Source organism: Lutra lutra, chromosome 1 (genome assembly GCF_902655055.1).
Source record: "Lutra lutra chromosome 1, mLutLut1.2, whole genome shotgun sequence".
Taxonomy (NCBI): Eukaryota; Metazoa; Chordata; class Mammalia; order Carnivora; family Mustelidae; genus Lutra; species Lutra lutra.
The window spans coordinates 63,629,825-63,648,404 of NC_062278.1; the positions used below are offsets into that span (position 1 = coordinate 63,629,825).

At 39.4% G+C, this 18,580-nt stretch overlaps 1 protein-coding gene across 3 annotated transcripts in view; it reads right to left on the reverse strand.

Annotated features, from left to right (window-relative positions):
* The window catches only part of LSAMP (limbic system associated membrane protein), a 671,549-nt gene that overhangs the window by 387,399 nt on the left and 265,570 nt on the right, over positions 1-18,580 (reverse strand). The window lies entirely within an intron of this gene.

Here is an 18,580-nt window from a genome sequence, read left to right on the forward strand (position 1 = left end):
CCCAACAATGCCCTATTAGAACGGATAGAGCAACAGAGACCGTGTAGTTAAATCCTTTGAAATTCTAGCCCATTCTCCTTCCCTTTCATTCCTGATTCTATCTCCTAAGAGTTGTGCCAAATAGTAAAGAAAATGAGGACAAGGAAGAGGTTTTGAGGAGAAGATCTCCAAGTGGAGAGGATGTTTCATTGTAATTAAACTTGTCTCACATGAAATCAACATGGGGTTATTAATTCAACTAATAGATACAGAGTACCTTTATGTTTCAGATCTCTTCTCATCACTTCAGATATAAGCATGCACACAATGCCTTCCCCATACTGGAGTTCCCAGCTTAGTGAAGACAGGAATAGGGAGCAATACAATTGCCATGTGTATACAGTATTAAGGGACATGCAGAACTGTCCCTTACCTAGGGACAGGGTCTCAGCGAAGGTCTCAGTGAAGGTTTCCTGTACCAAAAGAACTAATTCTATCACTTAAAAGGGGGTGGTCTTTATCAACTACTGCCTCTCTGAGCCTGACTCTTCACTTATAACTCTTAAAAAAATATCCCATGCAGCTCTAATGTATCAGGGATGGTAGAGGGAAATATCTGCTAAATCTGATTTACCCATACTGGTCACTAACATTTTGTACAGGCATAAAGTTGGTAAAGCAGGGAATTGTCCCACGTTGAAATCTTCTACATTCAGCACATAAACCAGGTCTATCTACCTTTTGCCCTTCGGCTGGGGATGGGGGCTGTTCTCAGAAGCCAGAGCCTTATCTGCAGTCACCACTAACATCTCCTTGGCCAGAACCTGGCTCCATACTGCCACTGTGCCCCATCATTGCAGCTCTCTCCTCTTGTGTTAAATCAATAGTTTATGACATGTACAAGGGAAAGCTGTAAATTTAATTTTGTCCCCTGCAGTGCGATTCCTATCTTGTTTGCTGGCAACATAATGAATGTGTTTGCCCTCCAGACCCCCCATCCAGCGGAGCAATTGGAGGATAAAGAAAGAGAAAACAGCAAAGCACAATTAGGTGGATGGATTAAAACTGGATTAATCAGAAGCCCGAATAAAGATAGGCATATGCCTTTTGTCTTTGTGCGTGTGTGTGTGTGTGTGTGTGTGTGTGTGTGTGTGTACCCTCCCCCTCCCTGGAAATCTACTAGACAGGAAATGATAATTAAGGAAAATGGGGGCTCTATCTGTGCCTTGGAAATTTATGAGTGGTTTAGATAGGTTATTTTTAGTTATGAGGGAAATGTGAGCATAACAGGCTAGCTCGATTTGACTCCATAGGCCTCATCTGTGTGACCCCGTTCCCCTGCCTAGCTTTGATGCAGCAAAAGTGTCAAGCTCCTGATCACTAGAGGCCCTGCACTGCTGATCCCTTGAATGTCCTCCCCCACTCTGTGCATGATTAGCTTCCCACCACCAGTTCTCAGTTGCTTTCCAACCCCACCTAGGCTCTCTGGAGTCCTTTAGCCCTGTTGCATAATCTCTAGAGACTTTATCATCTGAAGTCAGCTTGTAGATATCCACCTATCTATCTATGCACTTCCTTTTGTTAAAAACTTGTTTCTCCCACTGTAGGGTAAGTTCAGTGGAGACAGAATTTGTCTATTCTATTCCCTATGCAGTCCCACTGACTATGATAATACTCATCACATGCCATTGCTCAATGACATGCCAAATCAATGAATGAATACTATACTGAGGTAATAGTTACTCAGGGAAAAACAAATTTTTTTTCAGCAGTTTTTGCTATTGTAATAATCTCCCAATGGATCCCATCAGAACCGCCCTTTACATAGAAACTGCTAAGTCCTGTACTAAGTTCTTTACACACTAACATATTTAATCCTTACAAAAACTTGAGGGGGCAAGCACTATTATTATCCCTGTTTTTTTTAAATGAGGAAACTGAAGCAGAGGGAACACAGAGCACCTTAGAGACTTTCCCATGTTTGCTGAGTTACTAAAAGGCAGAAGGAGCATTCAGAATCATGCACGAATGGTTCCAGAGTCTACGCTCCTCAGGACTGTTTTATATTAACTCTCAACTTACATCATTATCATAAGAAACTGCACAAATAAGTCAACAATAACAACAAAGGGTCCAGTGTATATTTGAGAGGCAGGGTAGGGAGTTTGGGGGTAGGGAAGGAAAAAAAAGGGAAGGAAACAAGATGGGATCGAGGAGACAAACCATAAGAGACTCAATCTCACAAAACAAACTGAGGGTTGCTGGGGGGGCCAAATGGAGAGGGTGGTTCGGTTATGGACAATGAGGAGGGTATGTGATACGGTGAGTGCTGTGAGGTGTGTAAACCCGACAATTCACAGACCTGTACTGCTGGGGAAATAATACATTATATGTTAATAAAAATAATTAATTGAAAAAAAAAAGGTCCAGTGTGTGTGTGTGTGTGTGTGTGCATGCACACATGTATATGTTTGGGTGTGTGTGTGCTGTAATCGCACTGGACCCACAGCCTACTAGAACACACAGTCTTTGCTGCCAGAACAAAAACCTAATGTAGATACTTAAGAGTCCACCTGCAGAGTCCTGTGACCTGAAGTCATATCAAACATATTCCACTTAGATCTTAAGTAATCCATGCACTTGTACTTTATATAAGTGAAGACATATTTCTTCACAGCATCATTTGGCCTGAGAGATTGTTACACAAATCAACTCTTCAAAAAGGTGGAGAGAAAGATGTGTATGTGTATGTGCGTGTCTGTGTGTGTAAAATTATGAAAGTAAACTGAAATGAGAATGGCCTCAGGATCTTATGAAGCATGTATAGCTTTTGTACCTGGTCCATATGTCTTTCTATCCATCCACCCACCTATTTGTCAAATGTCCACTCTAAGCCCATTGCTGTGTCAGTGATGTAAGCAGTGACCAAGGCAGATACTGCCCCTGCTCCCATGGAGGTACATTCTGGCATGTATTGTTCTCAACACTCCCTGGCCCTCATCCAATATGTGGAGTTTTTATGCAGTGCCAATGTAAAGAGGACAGAGAAAAATCTGTGTGTGAGGGTGAAGACCAAAGGGAGAGCAGAAACAGAGGCACAGCTATCCAGAAGAGAAGCACTGGGTAATGGCCAAAGGAGCAGTGAGGGGAGAGTGGGGGTGTGAAACCCAGAGCAAAAGTAGGAGAAGTTGGGGAAAAGGCAGAATCAAGTAATGACAGAGAGAAGCAAGATGGCGGAGGAGAGTGGACTGAAATGACATCAGTTCGCCAGAGTTCAGCTAGATAGTTATCAAACCATTCCAAACACCTACAAACTCAACAGGAGATTGAAGAGAGGAAGAGCAGCAATTCTAGGAACAGAAAATTGATCATTTTCTGAAAGGTAGGATGTGCAGAGAAGTGAATCCAAGGTGATGGGAAGATATACCACAGGGGAGGGGCTGGCTCCCAGCAAGTGGCAGAACAGTGGAGCACAAAATCAGAACTTTAAAAGTCTGCTCCACTGAGGGATATTACTCTAGAGGCTAAGCGGGCATGGAGCCCTCACACGGACAATGTGGTCTCAGGACCCATGGGGTCACTGAAAGATTGGGGGTGTCTGAGTGTGGCAGAGCTCCCAGATATCAGAGCAGGGAAGCCGACTACAGAGACAGAGCTGAGGAGTGAGCTCTCAGCTCGGGGTTACCTTAAATCATGATCCGCGGCTCAGTCGGGCCACTGCCCTTTGAGCAGGGACCGCACAAGTGGCAGATCCAGGGAGACTCACCTTCATATCCTCTGGAGGCAGGAATTTGCTGGGTTTGGAGACTCCAAATGGGGCTGTGTGTCAGAGACAGAAATGCTCAATCACAGGCCAGGTGAGCCCAGAGCGTGGCCAGAGACCAGGGAGATAGGAGTGATTGACCCCTTTTCTCTGAGAGTCCACTGAGGGGTAGGGCCCTGAGTTCTCGGCTCCTCCAGGCTGGAGACTGTGTGATGCCATTTTCATTCCTGTCCTCCAGAGCTCTACAGAAAGCATTCGGGGAACAAAAACTCCCAAGAGCGAACTCGAGAGATTTCTTAGCCTGGCCCTGACAAGGGCCATGCAGTTCTGCCTCAGGCAAAGACATTTGAGAATCACTACAACAGGCGCCTCCCTTAGAAGATCATCAAGAAGATCCAGCCAAGACCAAGCTCACCGATCAAGGAGAACAGCAGTACTCCAGAGATAGGCGAAAGCAATGCATGGAATTTGTGGCTTTCTCCCCATGATCCTTTAGTCTTGCAATGTTAAATTTCTTTAATTTTATTTTTTTCTTATTCTAGTTTTTTTTAACGTTTCCTCTTTCCTCTTTTAATGTTTTTAACTAGTTTATCTTAACAATACCTTTCTAAAAAAATCTTTTTAAACTTTCATTATTATAGTCAGAAGCTATCCTTCATTGTATTTAACCTTATTTTTTGTATACATGTAGGTTTTTTGTTTTTTTTTCTAAAAAAATTTGGAATACAATTTCTTCTAATAGATCAAACTATACCCTAAATCTAGCACAGGGCTTTGTTCTAGTCTTCAGCCTGAGCACATTCTCTCCCCCCCCCCCTTTTTTTCTTCTTTCTTTTTCCAACCAACTTATCTTATCAATTCCTTTTTTAGAATTTTAAAAAAATTTTCATCCTAACAGTCATATTCCATCCCTTCATTGTGTTTACCCTTATTTTTGTATATATATAAGATTTTCTTTCTTTAAAATTTTGGGAGGTAGTTTCATCTAAGCGACAATAGAAAAAATCAACAAGGAGCTGGTTCTTTGAAAGAATTAATAAGATTGATTAACCCCTGGCCAGACTTATCAAAAAGAAAAGAAAAAGGACTCACATTAAGCAAATCATGAATGAAAGAGGAAAGGATCACAACCCACACCAAAGAAATATAAACAATTATAAGAACGTATTATGAACTATATGCCAGCAAATAAAACAATCTGGAAGAAATGGATGCATTCCTAGAGACATATAAACTACCAAAACTGAACCAGGAAGAAATAGAAAACCTGAACAGACCCATAACCAGGAAGGAGATTGAAGCAGTCATCAAAAATCTCCCAACCAACAAGAGCCCAGGGCCAGACAGCTTCCTAGGGGAATTCTACCAAACATTTAAAGAAGAATTAATACCTATTCTCCTGAAACTGTTCCAAAAAATAGAAATGGAAGGAAAATTTCCAATCTAATTTTATGAGGCCAGCATTCCCTTGATCCCAAAACCAGACAAAGACCCCATGAAAAAAGAGAATTACAGATCAATATCCTTGATGAACACAAAATACTAGCCAATAGGATCCAACAGTACATTAAAAGGTTTATTCACCACGACCAAGTGGGATTTAGTCCTGGGCTGCAAGGTTGGTTCAACATCCACATATCAATCAATGTGATACAACACATTAATAAAAGAAAGAACACGAACCATATGATACTCTCAATAGATGCTGAAAAAGCATTTGACAAAGTACAGAATCCTTTCTTGATCAAAACTGTTCAAAGTGTAGGGATGGAGGGTACATTCCTCAATATCATCAAAGCCCTATGAAAAACCCACAGCAAATATCATTCTAAATGGGAAAAACTGAGAGCTTTCCAGCTAAGATCGGAAACACAGCAGGAATGTCCACTATCACCACTGTTATTCAACATAGTACTAGAAGTCCTAGCCTCAGCAATAGGACCACAAAAAGAAATTAAAGGCATCCAAATCAGCAAAGAAGAAGTCAAACTCTCACTCTTTTCAGATGATATGATACTTTGTGTGGAAAACCCAAAAGTCTCCACTCCAAAATGCAAGAACTTATACAGGAATCAGTAAAGTGTCAGGATATAAAATCCATGCATAGAAATCAGTTGCATTTCTATCCACCAACAACAAGACAGAAGAAAGAGAAACTAAGGAGTCAATCCCATTTACAATTGCATGCCAAACCATAAGATACCTAGGAAAAACCTAACCAAAGGGCAAAGAATCTGTACTCAGAAAACTATAAAGTATTCATGAAAGAAATTGAGGAAGACACGAAGAAATGGAAAAATGTTCCATGCTCATGGATTGGAAGAAAAAATATTGTGGAAATGTCTATGCTACCTAAAGCAATCTACACATTTAATACAATGCCTATCAAAATACCATCAACTTTTTTCAAAGAAATGGAAAAAATAATCCCAAAATTTATATGGAACCAGAAAAGACCCTGAATAGCCAAAGGAATGTTGAAAAAGAAAACCAAAGCTGGCATCATCACAATTATGGACTTTAAGCTCTATTACAATGCTGTCATCATCAAGACAGTATGGTGCTGGCAACAAAACAGACACAGAAATCAATGAGACAGAATAGAGAGCCCAGAAACAGACCCTCAATTCTATGGTCAAGTAATCTTCGACAAAGCAGGAAAGACTGTCCAATGTAAAAAAGACAGTCTCTTCAACAAATGGTGTTGGGAAAATTGGACAGCCACATGCAGAGGAATGAAACTGGACCATTTCCTTATACCACACACAAAAATAGACTCAAAATGGATGAAAGACAGGGTGACTGGGTGGCTCAAAGGGTTAAGCTGCTGCCTTCGGCTCAGGTCATGATGTCAGGGTTCTGGGATTCAGTTCCGCATCGGGCTTTCTGCTCAGCAGGGAGCCTGCTTCCCTCTCTCTCTCTCTGCCTACTTGTGATCTCTCTCTCTCTCTGCCTGCCTCTCTGCCTACTTGTGATCTCTCTCTGTCTAATAAATAAATAAAATCTTTTAAAAAAGTGGATGAGGGGCGCCTGGGTGGCTCAGTGGCTTAAAGCCTCTGCCTTCGGCTCAGGTCATGATCCCAGGGTCCTGGGATCGAGCCCCGCATCGGGCTCTCTGCTCTGCAGGGAGCCTGCTTCCTCCTCTCTCTCTCTCTCTGCCTGCCTCTCTGCCTACTTGTGATCTCTCTCTGTCAAATAAATAAATAAAATCTTTAAGAAAAATAAATAAAATAAAAAAAAATAAAAAAGTGGATGAAAGACCTCAATGTGAGATAAGAGTCCATCAAAATCCTTGAGGAAAACACTGGCAGCAATGTCTTCGACCTCAGCCACAGAAACTTCTTCCTAGACACATCGCCAAAGGCAGGGGAAGCAAGGGCAAAAATGAACTATTGGGACTTCATCAAGATCAAAAGCTTTTGCATAGCATAGGAAACGGTCAACAAAGCCAAAAGACAACCAACAGAATGGGAGAAGATATTTGCAAACAACATATCAGATAAAGGGCTAGTATCCAAGGTCTATAAAGAACTTACCAAACTCAACACTCAAAGAACAAACAATCCAATCAAGAAATGGGCAGAGGACATGAACAGACATTTCTGCAAAGAAAACATCCAGATGGACAACAAACACATGAAAAAATGCTCCACATCACTCGGCATCAGGGAAATACAAATCAAAACCACCATGAGATATCACCTCACACCAGTCAGAATGGCTAAAATTAACAAGTCAGGAAATGACAGATGCTGGCGAGGATGAGGAGAGAGGGGAACCCTCCTACACTGTTGGTGGGAATGCAAGCTGGTAAAACCACTCTGGAAAACAGCATGGAAGTTCCTCAAAAAGTTGAAAATAGGGGCGCCTGGGGGGCTCAGTGGGTTAAGCCGCTGCCTTCAGCTCAGGTCATGATCTCAGGGTCCTGGGATCGAGCCCCGCATTGGGCTCTCTGCTCAGCAGGGAGCCTGCTTCCTCCTCTCTCTCTGCCTGCCTCTTTGCCTGCTTGTGATCTCTGTCTGTCAAATAAATAAATAAATAAAATCTTTAAAAAAAAAAAAAAAGGTTGAAAATAGAGCTACCCTATGACCCAGCAATCACACTACTGGTTATTTACCCTAAAGATACAAATATAGTGATCCGAAGGGGCACGTGTACCCGAATGTTTATAGCAGCAATGTCCACAATAGCCAAACTATGGAAAGAACCTAGATGTCCATCAACAAATGAATGGATAAAGAAGATGTGAGATACACACACACACACACACACACACATTGAAATACTATGCAGCCATCAAAGGAAACGAAATTTTGCCATTTGCAATGACATGGATGGAACTAGAGGGTATTATGCTGAGCGAAATATGTCAATTAGAGAAAGACAATTACCATATGATCTCCCTGATATGAGGAATTTGAGAGGCAGAGTGGGGGCTTAGGGGGGTAGGGAAGGAAAAAATGAAACAAGATGGGATCAGGAGGGAGACAAACCAAAAGAGACTCAATCTCACAAAACAAACTGAGGGTTGCTGGGGTGGGGGGTATGGACAGGGTGGTTGGGTTATTGACATTGGGGAGTGTATGTGAAATGGTGAGTGCTGTCAAGTGTGTAAGCCTGACGATTCACAGACCTGTACCCCTGGGGCAAATAATACATTATATGCTAATAAAAATAATACATAAGCAAATAAAAATAAAAATAATTAAAAACGAAGGAATGATAAATTTGTCCCAATGAACTCAGCAGGTTGATCCAACGGAGCCAGGAGAAATAGGACTGTTCATCTGAAAGTATTTTTTAAAGTGTTTTAAAAAAAGATCTATAAGTGGAAGTAAAGAAGTTTTTCAAAGTTTTTCTTTTTCTAAGGAATGCCAAGACTCCACCAGCCTACCATCCCTGTACTTGCTCTGGGGAAGATTCCCCGAGAGCTTTTCTTTCTTTATTGACCAACGGGCCTTTTAGGGTAGAGGAGATGATATCCCCAGAGGGCAGCTCTCTCTGTGCCGTGGGGAGTGACAGAACTGTGGCTGTATTTTTCAAGAAGCAAAGGACATTTATTTACATTTGAAATGAAAGAAAAAAAATCCATCATTTTATTGTCAGTTTTGATCCAATCAGTCTGGCCCTCATCATGACTGCCAAGTAAACCTTTGATAGAAATTCATCCCAGAACCAGGATGTAAAATCTTAATGGATGATTTTGATGTTTACTGTCTCTAAGAAGGTCCCCCAAAAGTCATGTGGATGGAGGCATTTTTTTCTGCGTACACCTGATCTCTGAGCATTAACTTATTGAATCCTGACGAGACTGATTGGAATACCCTGGCTATGCAATACGTTTTCACCCCTGTGGTATGAGTTGACAGGGCAGAAGACAGTCTTGATGACCCTAACATCTCCCCCATTGATGCCTAAAATTCCCGCATTAATGATTAATACTTAGGGGAAATCAAGGAGCCATTACCGATTAGCTATTTTATTTGCACATTCAGTTTCTTAATTCAATTACCAAAAAGCACAGTATGATTCATTATGTACTTATAAACCCTACATCTAATTCTGCTATCTTACCAGTATCTTTTTCTACAATGGGAATTAATTCTTAAAGGAAACAGATATAGAAGACTTTAAAACTGAGTCGCTGATCAAATAGTTTTACTCCCTACACTTACCAGTCAGAAAAAGGCATAAGAGAAAAATGAAAAAGGCAAAAAACACCCAAACCTGAATTGCTTTTTCCCATAAACTGCCAGTAGTGAATCTAAGTAGTGGAACAATTGTTCTTGAAGACCCTTTTCTATTTTCCAGTTTACATTCCAACCAGAAAACAGAATGGGAAAGAGCTCAGGCAAGGGCTAAGCACAGGGCCTGAGGCATTTGCCATGTATTAACCTCCCAGAGCTTTCTTCCCACCAAATGCACACCCTTCTCGTTCTCTGCTTCCTACCACAAGAGGTGTAGCAGTGAGTAACACAGTCCTTCAGCGTGTTTTCAGGAAGTCTGGAGCTCAGCAATGCTCTCCACTCCCTACAGAGAAAGCCATCACTGCTTAGAAGCAAGGCCTTCCAGAAATGAAAGTTATTTTTATGGCCTTCTTCTTCATTTTTAAATGATAACTCTGTTTCTTTAAACTCATTCCATTATTTGTAGGATCAGAAGAATCATTGACGATTTCAGCTGAAAGGTTTTAAAAATCTAATTTGCTTTTCTCCCTACGCATGCTGTTGATTACTGTCAACGGGTCTCGTGAAACTAGACTCATCTATTTTTGATGCCTGCCGCCTGATCAGTTCATTTTTAGAATAAATGGGTGTGAGTTTGAGTAAATCTTGTGCCTATTGTTATAGGCTATAAACACCAATGGTGGGCACTGTCAACGTACTTAGCCAAAGCCCACAGCTATTGATAACTGATGGACTTTAAACCTCATCTATGAGAAATCACGATCATATGGGCAGCTCGCCTGTTCGACTTTAATCCATTTCTTACATTTCTTGTGTTTTCATGTGTGCTTTCACCATAATATTTACATTTTTCAGACACCAAAATTTTTCACGTTCCTCTGCAATAAGGCAATGCCATAAAAAACATATGTATATTTAAGACTAGCTATATGAGGAAACATAGCTGAATAAAACTCAATTAGGAAATAATTTTCAACCTGCATTAAAAGCAAGAAAAAGTGTGAAAAATGCCAACATTTTTGCTATTAACTGCCTTAACTTGTGGGAATCAGTCAGATGAGACCAGTATTTTTGAGTCAATCTAATTGCTTAGTGGCACAGGACTGCTCTTTGACTTAGGCTTGATAGAGATAGAGATAGAACAATCTATCTCTATGTGTGGTTTTCCTATTATAAAAAGTAAACCTTGCTTTGTGTTATAGACATTGGATAAACGGGTTATTATTATGTAATAATTCTGTGATTGGGAAAGATAGTCATGCATGGTGTTTAAGAACATGGGCTCCAGAGTCCGTAGACTGGCCTCTGCCTCTTCGATGCTATATGATTTGTGGTAAATTAGTTAATCTCTCTAACCTTCAGTCTGGACAGGGGTATAGTAAAACCTATTTTAAGTTGCAAGGATCACATAAAATAGTATCTGTAATATACTTGCTATGTGATAAGGAGTGGGAATAGCATTCAATATATTAATAAGAGCTTGGATGCTTTTGACTGTAAAACAAGAGAAAATCCTGACATAGGATTTAGATAAAATGGATGTTTATTTACTTTTAAAAAAATTTTAATAGATTTGGCTTATTTATTTGGCAGAGAGAGAGAGTGAGAGAGAGAGAGCAGAAGCAGGGGGAGTGGCAGGCAGAGGAAGAGGGAGAAGCAGGCTCCCCACTGAGCAGGGAGCCTGATGTGGGGCTCAATTCCAGACCCTGGGATCATGACCTGAGCCCAAGGCAGATAGATGTTTGACTGAGCTACCCAGGTGCCCCTAAAAAGGACGTATATTATTTCATGTAATGAGACAAACAGAGTGGGGGCAGGCTCCAGAGGGGCATGTCAGATTGCTGGCTTTGTTTCTCCGTGGTTCCCAGAAATTTTCTCCTTTCTCAAGTGTAAGAATACTCTCTAAAAAAATTCCCAGCAATTTTTTTTTCTCACATCTCATTGTCCAGAATTGGGTCACGTGCAGAATAAAACAGTGGTTCAGAAAATGAAAATGGGAATAAGGTGGCTTAAATTTGAATTCAGTGTTGCAATTCAGAGCTGTTTATCTCTGAGCAATTGCTTCATTTCTCTGTGCCTTGGATTCCTCATTTATAAAATCAAGATGTCAGTATTACCTTCCTCATTGGATTGCTGTGATCATTACATGAGTTAATACAAGGCAAACAATTAGAACAGTGCCTGGCACATAACAAATGTTTAAGAACTATTTGCTATTTTAAATTCTAAGCCAATCACTGAGAAGAGGAATTGGTTAAATTAATCACAATTTATGAGCTGGAGGAAAGGTCACTTTTCACTGAAGCATGTGGGTGAATGGAAATTTTAACAAAACTGAATTACATCAGGTAGACAACCAAGCCTGATCACCACACTTCAAGCGCTAATACTCTTACTATTCCTATTTTACTTAATAACATCATTGCATTACATTTCTCCCAAAATGAAGATCTACTGACTGAACTACAGGGAACCATACTTGATGATTTTATTTTTTATCTGTTATTTTTAACACAAAACATACTTTTTTCAGCAACTATTCTTTTAAATATATATGCAAAACTACTTGTCACTCATGATATCACTGAAATAGGACTATAATTCTAGTCTTGAGTCACCTGAAGTCTGTTGTAGAATCTGAGCCCAAGGATGGAGAACATTTGAGCCCTCTTGTCCTCTAGGGAACCAAGATCCACGGACCCTAGTGAGGTAAGTTCAACAACAAAATGGAACTATGAGAGGCAGGAGTATAAAAACTACGTGGAAAAGGGGACAAACTCCTCAGGAGGAGGGCAAGAGATTATCTATCTGTATCTCCTTAGAAATTACCACAGTGCCCAGTGCATTTGGTTCCTCAAAAAAATGTCTGATGAATAAAGGAGACAGTGAATGAATAAGCATGGATCCTTTAAGAGGTGAGCATGTACTCATTTAAACACATTTATGTGTGTTTGGTATACGGTTCTATTAATTTTCCCTCTAGATTTATTCTACAAGTATTAATTAATCCATATCCTGTCAGGTACTGGGCAAGTATTTAGTTACGGGTTGGTGAATAAATATAGGACCTCTGAGGATATAGTGATTGTAGCTGCCTGGTTGTGTGTTCACAATCCTCCATAACTTGGTGGCCAAAAGGATTAAAATTTCACCAGGCAGAATAGGTGAGAAGTAAAAGTGGGTATTCAGCAATTTCATTGTCTTAAGGTTTTTTCTTCCAAATTTTGTCAAAAGCCTTCAAGTTCTTCTGCCTTAATTACTAGCATCTCTCCCTCCCATAGAGATCAGAATATCCACAGGAACCAGATACAAATATCTGGAATCTGTTATTGGGGCTTACCGAACAACTGATTTTTTTTGTTTAAACTTGTGCGAGAGAAGAGAAAATATAGTGAAGATAAAGACAACTACAAACCTAGGTTTAAAAGCATTTGAAGACTCCCAAGGAACTTGCTAGCAATATTGTAAAGAGGATATGGGATAGAAATGTAAGCACATAGCTGCTCTCAAATATTCTCTGAAGAAGGCTTGCTTTCAGAATCATCAAGTGTTATCGAGGTGGTGTGTCATGCTCAAAGCTTTGCTCTGTAACCTAAAAGCGAGGATCAGTTGGCTTACATTGACATTGCTGAGTGAAGTGTTTCCCCCAGCCCTTATCCAGGAAACAGAATGAAGTCTCCACACGTACAGTGTCTACGGGAAAACAGGAAGAGGAATGACTGAAAGGAGAGAAGAGAGTTCTATCTTCTTAAGTAAGGCCTAAAGAGTCAAGTAAATTGTCAATAATGCCATCTACTAAATTCTTGAGAATCTTAATATCTACTTATTTCAACATGCATGAATTTTGTTAGTTGAAAGAGCCAGGTTAGCTGCCCTAAACACTGGTTAGGTAGAGGAAGCCCTTATTCACAGTAAATCCTACTGCACTTCTGTTGCTCGCTCCTCCCAAAGCTTGAAATAATAGAGCATGATATATACTGTGACCTTTTCAGTCTGTCAGTTAAGTGGTTACACACCAATCAAGTTGTGGATAACAAAGATCTATTAGAAAAACTTTAATAGTAACTCAGGAACTCCCAATACAGTGCCATATGTCCACTAATAATTCAGGACTTAAAAGATATGTAAATCTCTCATTTATTTCTTTAGTAGGAATAGAACTATTTAAACTGAAAGATCAAATCTGTCTGTTTCTATCTTTTTATGATGTATATGTTTCTGATCTCCCATCAAATATTTTCAAAACCCAGAAACGTGTATATTAGATTAAAGAAGAATTTTAAAGGCAGGTGTTTTAATTGAAAGTAAAGATAGAGTTTATTTAACAGTTGCTATTATGTCTGGCATAATGGATGAAAAGGAGAAAGAAACATTTTCCCTTCTTAACCATTGGAAAAGCAATCTCCTGTTTCTCTACCCTTCTCTCACTTCTTCCATCTTTCCTTGTTTGGAAGATGCATTTCACACAGTTACATTGTTATTGGACAATCTATTTCCTACCCCTTTTGAAAAAGTATCTAGCACTTTGATTAAACAGTTTTTGGTCCTCACATTCCCATACTTTTCAACTCTGACAGTTTAATTTCCAGACTCAGAACTTTTCCAAATCAGAAAATGCCAGATTTGTGCATTGTCACAGGTAAAAATCAAAGCAGTCTCATTTATTTCCAAAGGCTGTTTAGCCGCCTTTGGACATATTTAAGATTATGACTCAAAAGATTATTTCTTACAGTTTATGGCTACAGTATGAGCAACCATCGCAATTAGTTCTTATAAACTTCCCAAGACAACAGTAACCAGCATGGTTATGACTACTGGTAATGACACCTTGCATTTATATGGTGTCTTTAATTTGACCTGATCCCTACGCATTCTGTGAGCCATATTCTTGGGTGTTACTTTACCTATCTCCAGTATGCAGCCACCTTAGGGTAAAAAGTAATAGCTGTTTCACAAAGCACTGGTCCACAAAATACCACAGTAAGACATTATTCTCTCTTCAAATCTTCAAGGGGATTTTATAATAATAGCAATCATAATAGCTACGGATTTTATTATACTCATTCTTTTGCCCTACTCACAGAAGAGAGGCAGTATTCAGTAAGAAAACATAACTTAACTAAAAAACACTACACAAATTAGCTTATACAATTACTGGTCATCAAATCCAGTCACATCTCATATTTATCCTGTCTCCTTCCCTTCTACAACCATGATAATGAGCAACTTGCTATATCACAGGGAGATTTTTGTGTCCACATTTCAGATGGCTTTCTTATCTTTCTGTTCCTCTCCTACATGTAGCTAAGACTATCTCAAATACAGTATTTACTTAACCCATATCATGTCAAATGGCTTCCCATTATCTATCACACTGTATACAAGCTCTACTAATTTCCTTTCAAAATAGCCTTTATCTTGTCCATCTTCACTCTCTTTTCCATGCTTGTCTTGGAACTTGAATATGTGGGTTATCCTTTGTTTCAACCCATTTCCCATCACCTGGCTTTATTCTTTTGGTATCTCACCTTTTTGTGTTGGCTCTTGCCATTCCTCTACTACCCACCTTCATAAATGTCCATCAACATGACAAGTCTAGACTCCAAGAGTTCCACTTTAATAACTAACTCACCACTGGAACCATCCTTTAGCCTATGTGGTGATCCTTTCTCATGGTATATCCAACTTGTCTCAAGACATCTGAGATTATCATTCTCCAGTACTTTTAGTTCTCCCTAATTAGACTGATCTCTGCAAAGCCTAGAGCATGTCCTTTTATTTCTTTGACTTTACCAAAGCATCTAGAACAATATACGAATCCAGGAAGTACTTAAAAAAAAACATGGATTAAATGACTATATAAGAGGTATATGCCCAAGGATATGAAGAGGAAACAGATCTGTGACAGAACATGTGATACAAAAATAAAATCACATATACACACATCTTCAAATTATTCCCTTTTTTCCTGAAAAAGGCAAAAACAAACAAACAAAAGACTGGGTCAAAGTGGATGTCTTAGAGGTGCAAGCAGATATGTTTGCAGCTTGGCTCATGATGAAGGCATTACTGTGCTAAGCAGCAGAGCCAAGTTTCCTGACTTTCAGGACAATGCAAAGAACATTGTGCTAATGGTTATAGTAAATCCAATGAAAACTCAAATTGAAGGATGTGAAAGCCTAATATCCAAAGGCAAACTTATTTTTCTGTTTATAAAATTGCGCCCTTGCGCAGTAACACAGAATCATAAAACTTAAGAAGTGGAAGAAGCTTTGGAGGTCACTCAGTTTTAACCCCTTGTTTGATGCGGGAATTCATGATATAATATTCTTGCTAAAAATAATTCTCCACCTTGACAGAGCTCGGCATGAGGCACAAAAAAACCTGCAATATTTCAATCATTTTCCTCACTGGGAGAGTCAGAAATGCAGACATATAATAACCGGTATTTTCAGACATATCATTGAGTACCCTATACGTGCAAATAATTGCACTAGAAACAGTAGGGAATAGAGCAATTCACAGATGGATGAGAAATAACTTTGGCCCTCAAAAGAGGCAAGAAGGCACAAGTCTTCAGAAAAAGACACAAAAGAAAAATGAAAAGGAAATCCTAAATGCAGGGCTAATGTGGAAGTAAACACTCCATGTTAAAACTGGAGCATAGTAAATTATTAACAGAGTATTAAATATCTAAGAACAATTAACAGCATTTCATTATCTTCCCCAGTCTCAATGTAACCACTGACACAATCTTATTTGTTAAATTAATAAATGGGCGCACCAACCAACCAAACAAGCAAACAACTAACCAATCAACCAAAGGACCAAAGACTCTTCCTTATTATCAGAAATAATGGATATCAAGCCATCAAAAGAAATGAAATCTTGCCATTTGCGACAACATGGATGGAACTAGAGGGTATTATGCTTAGTGAATAAGTCAATCGGAGAAAGACAATTATCATATGATCTCCCTGATATGAGGAAGTGGAGATGCAATGTGGGGGGGTTGGGAGGTAGGAAAAGAATAAATGAAACAAGATGGGATCAGGAGAGAGACAAACCATAAGAGACTCTTAATCTCACAAGACAAACTGAGGGTTGCTGGGCGGAGCGGGGGAGGGAGAGGGTGGTGGGGTTATGGACATTGGGGAGATTATGTGCTATAGTGAGTGCTGTGAAGTGTGTAAACCTGGTGATTCACAGACCTGTACCCCTGGGGCTAATAATATATTATATGTTTATTAAAAATATATAAATAAATAAATAAAGGATATCAAAAAGTAATATTCACTAAATAAAAAGGTACATGTGTTGAGGGAATTGTCTTAGTCCAATCAGGTTCATGCTGCTATAACAAAACACCAGAAACTGGGTGGCATAAAACCACAGAAATTTATTTCTCATGATTCTTGAGGTTGCAAGTCCAAGGTCAGGGTGTCAGAAATGGTCAGGGGAGGGCCCTCTTCCAGGTTGCAGACTTCTTGTATCCCCACAGTGTGGAAGGTAAAAGCAATCTGTCCTGAGGCCTCTTTTATAAGGGCATTAATCCTATTCATGAGGGTTCTGTCTGGGTGACCTAATCACCTCCCAAAACCCTGTCTACTAATACCATCACCTTTGTGAATTTAGATTTAACATATGAATTTGGGGCAAATGCAAATATTCAGGCTATAGCAGGGACCTAATTTTTGTTTATTTGTTTGAACTAGTTATAAATAGCAATATATCTGACAAACCATAAAAGACTCTTGATCTCACAAAACAAATTGAGGGTTGCAGGGGAGAGGGGGTGTGTGGAGAGGGTGGTTGGGGTGTGGACATTGGGGAGGATATATGCTACGGTGAGTGCTGTGAAGTGTGTAAATCTGTTGATTCACAGACCTGTACCCCTGGGGCTAATAATACATTATATGTTAATTAAAAATTAAAAATTAAAAAAATAGCAATATATCTAATGTCTGGCACATAGAGGTACTCAGAAAATATTCATAGAATCTTGAACACATTTTATGAGGGAAAGTGGGTACGAAAGAAAGCAATAACAATCTGCCTCCGTAAGTGACTTTCAGGTGGGATAGGTGTTAAGAAAAATTAGAAATGGATGTTAAAAGCTTCTAGTATTTGAAGGATTGTTTATTGTTAGTACCAGTTTCCATCCTTTTGTTTTTATCCTATAATATAGTTGATTTTGCCTTTTTTTTTTCCCTAAGCATGGGAAATGTTGTGGATACTGTTTTCCAAAGTAAAATCTTATTTGGAACCCAAGTCATACAAGATAGATTAGAAGCGAAGTTGGCAACAGTTGCAGCTCTTCTCAGAGGTAACATCTTGAGAAGTCTTTTAAGAATGCTAACAGTCATGGGGATATGTTTAGAACCACTATTCTGAAAGACTCGAGAAGTGCGTTGCAGTTCTAAGGTGCAGTGTTTGTGTATTTGGATTTCAGCTTTGTATGCAACACTGACTGCAGAAAGGAACAGTAATTCCCAAGGCTGCCATTTCTGAATTGTAGTATGTCTCAGAGATTTAGAATAAGGAATATTTGGATCCCACATTTTATAAGTGACAAGAGAAACTAGACCAGAATCAAAGGAGGAAACACTTCACTCTGATCAAAGTAAATAAGAATCTATGTACTACAGAGTATATGAATATATAAGACATCTCCCACAAGGCAAGCATGATATAACCCTCTTGAGATTCAGTAATTATAAAATGGGTTTGGAAGTTTTTATAATGTAGCAAAAGGGGTTTTGTGTGCATTTTACAGTGAGAAATGTCACCACGTGAGCAAGATCAGGGGAGAGTATAAAAAAATTGTAATAAATAAAAATAGTTCCTTAAGAATGGTCCAGAGATGAGAACTGTAATAAATCTTATTGAAGGGTTTTGTAAAAATTCATCTCACTGGGAAGAAAGGGGGATAATTTTATTAGATTCTTTTAATGACCTAGATGAGATCACCCTCAAAAGCACGGAAAACAGTCACCCATCCATTGAGCACCTACTATGTGAAAATCACATCCTAGTTATTATAGAGATGCAGAAATCAATAAAACATTGTCTCTGACTTGTGGGAGTTCACAGTCTAGATGAAGGAGATAATGCTTCCATGACAAGCTGCTGGGATATATGGCAGGTCACG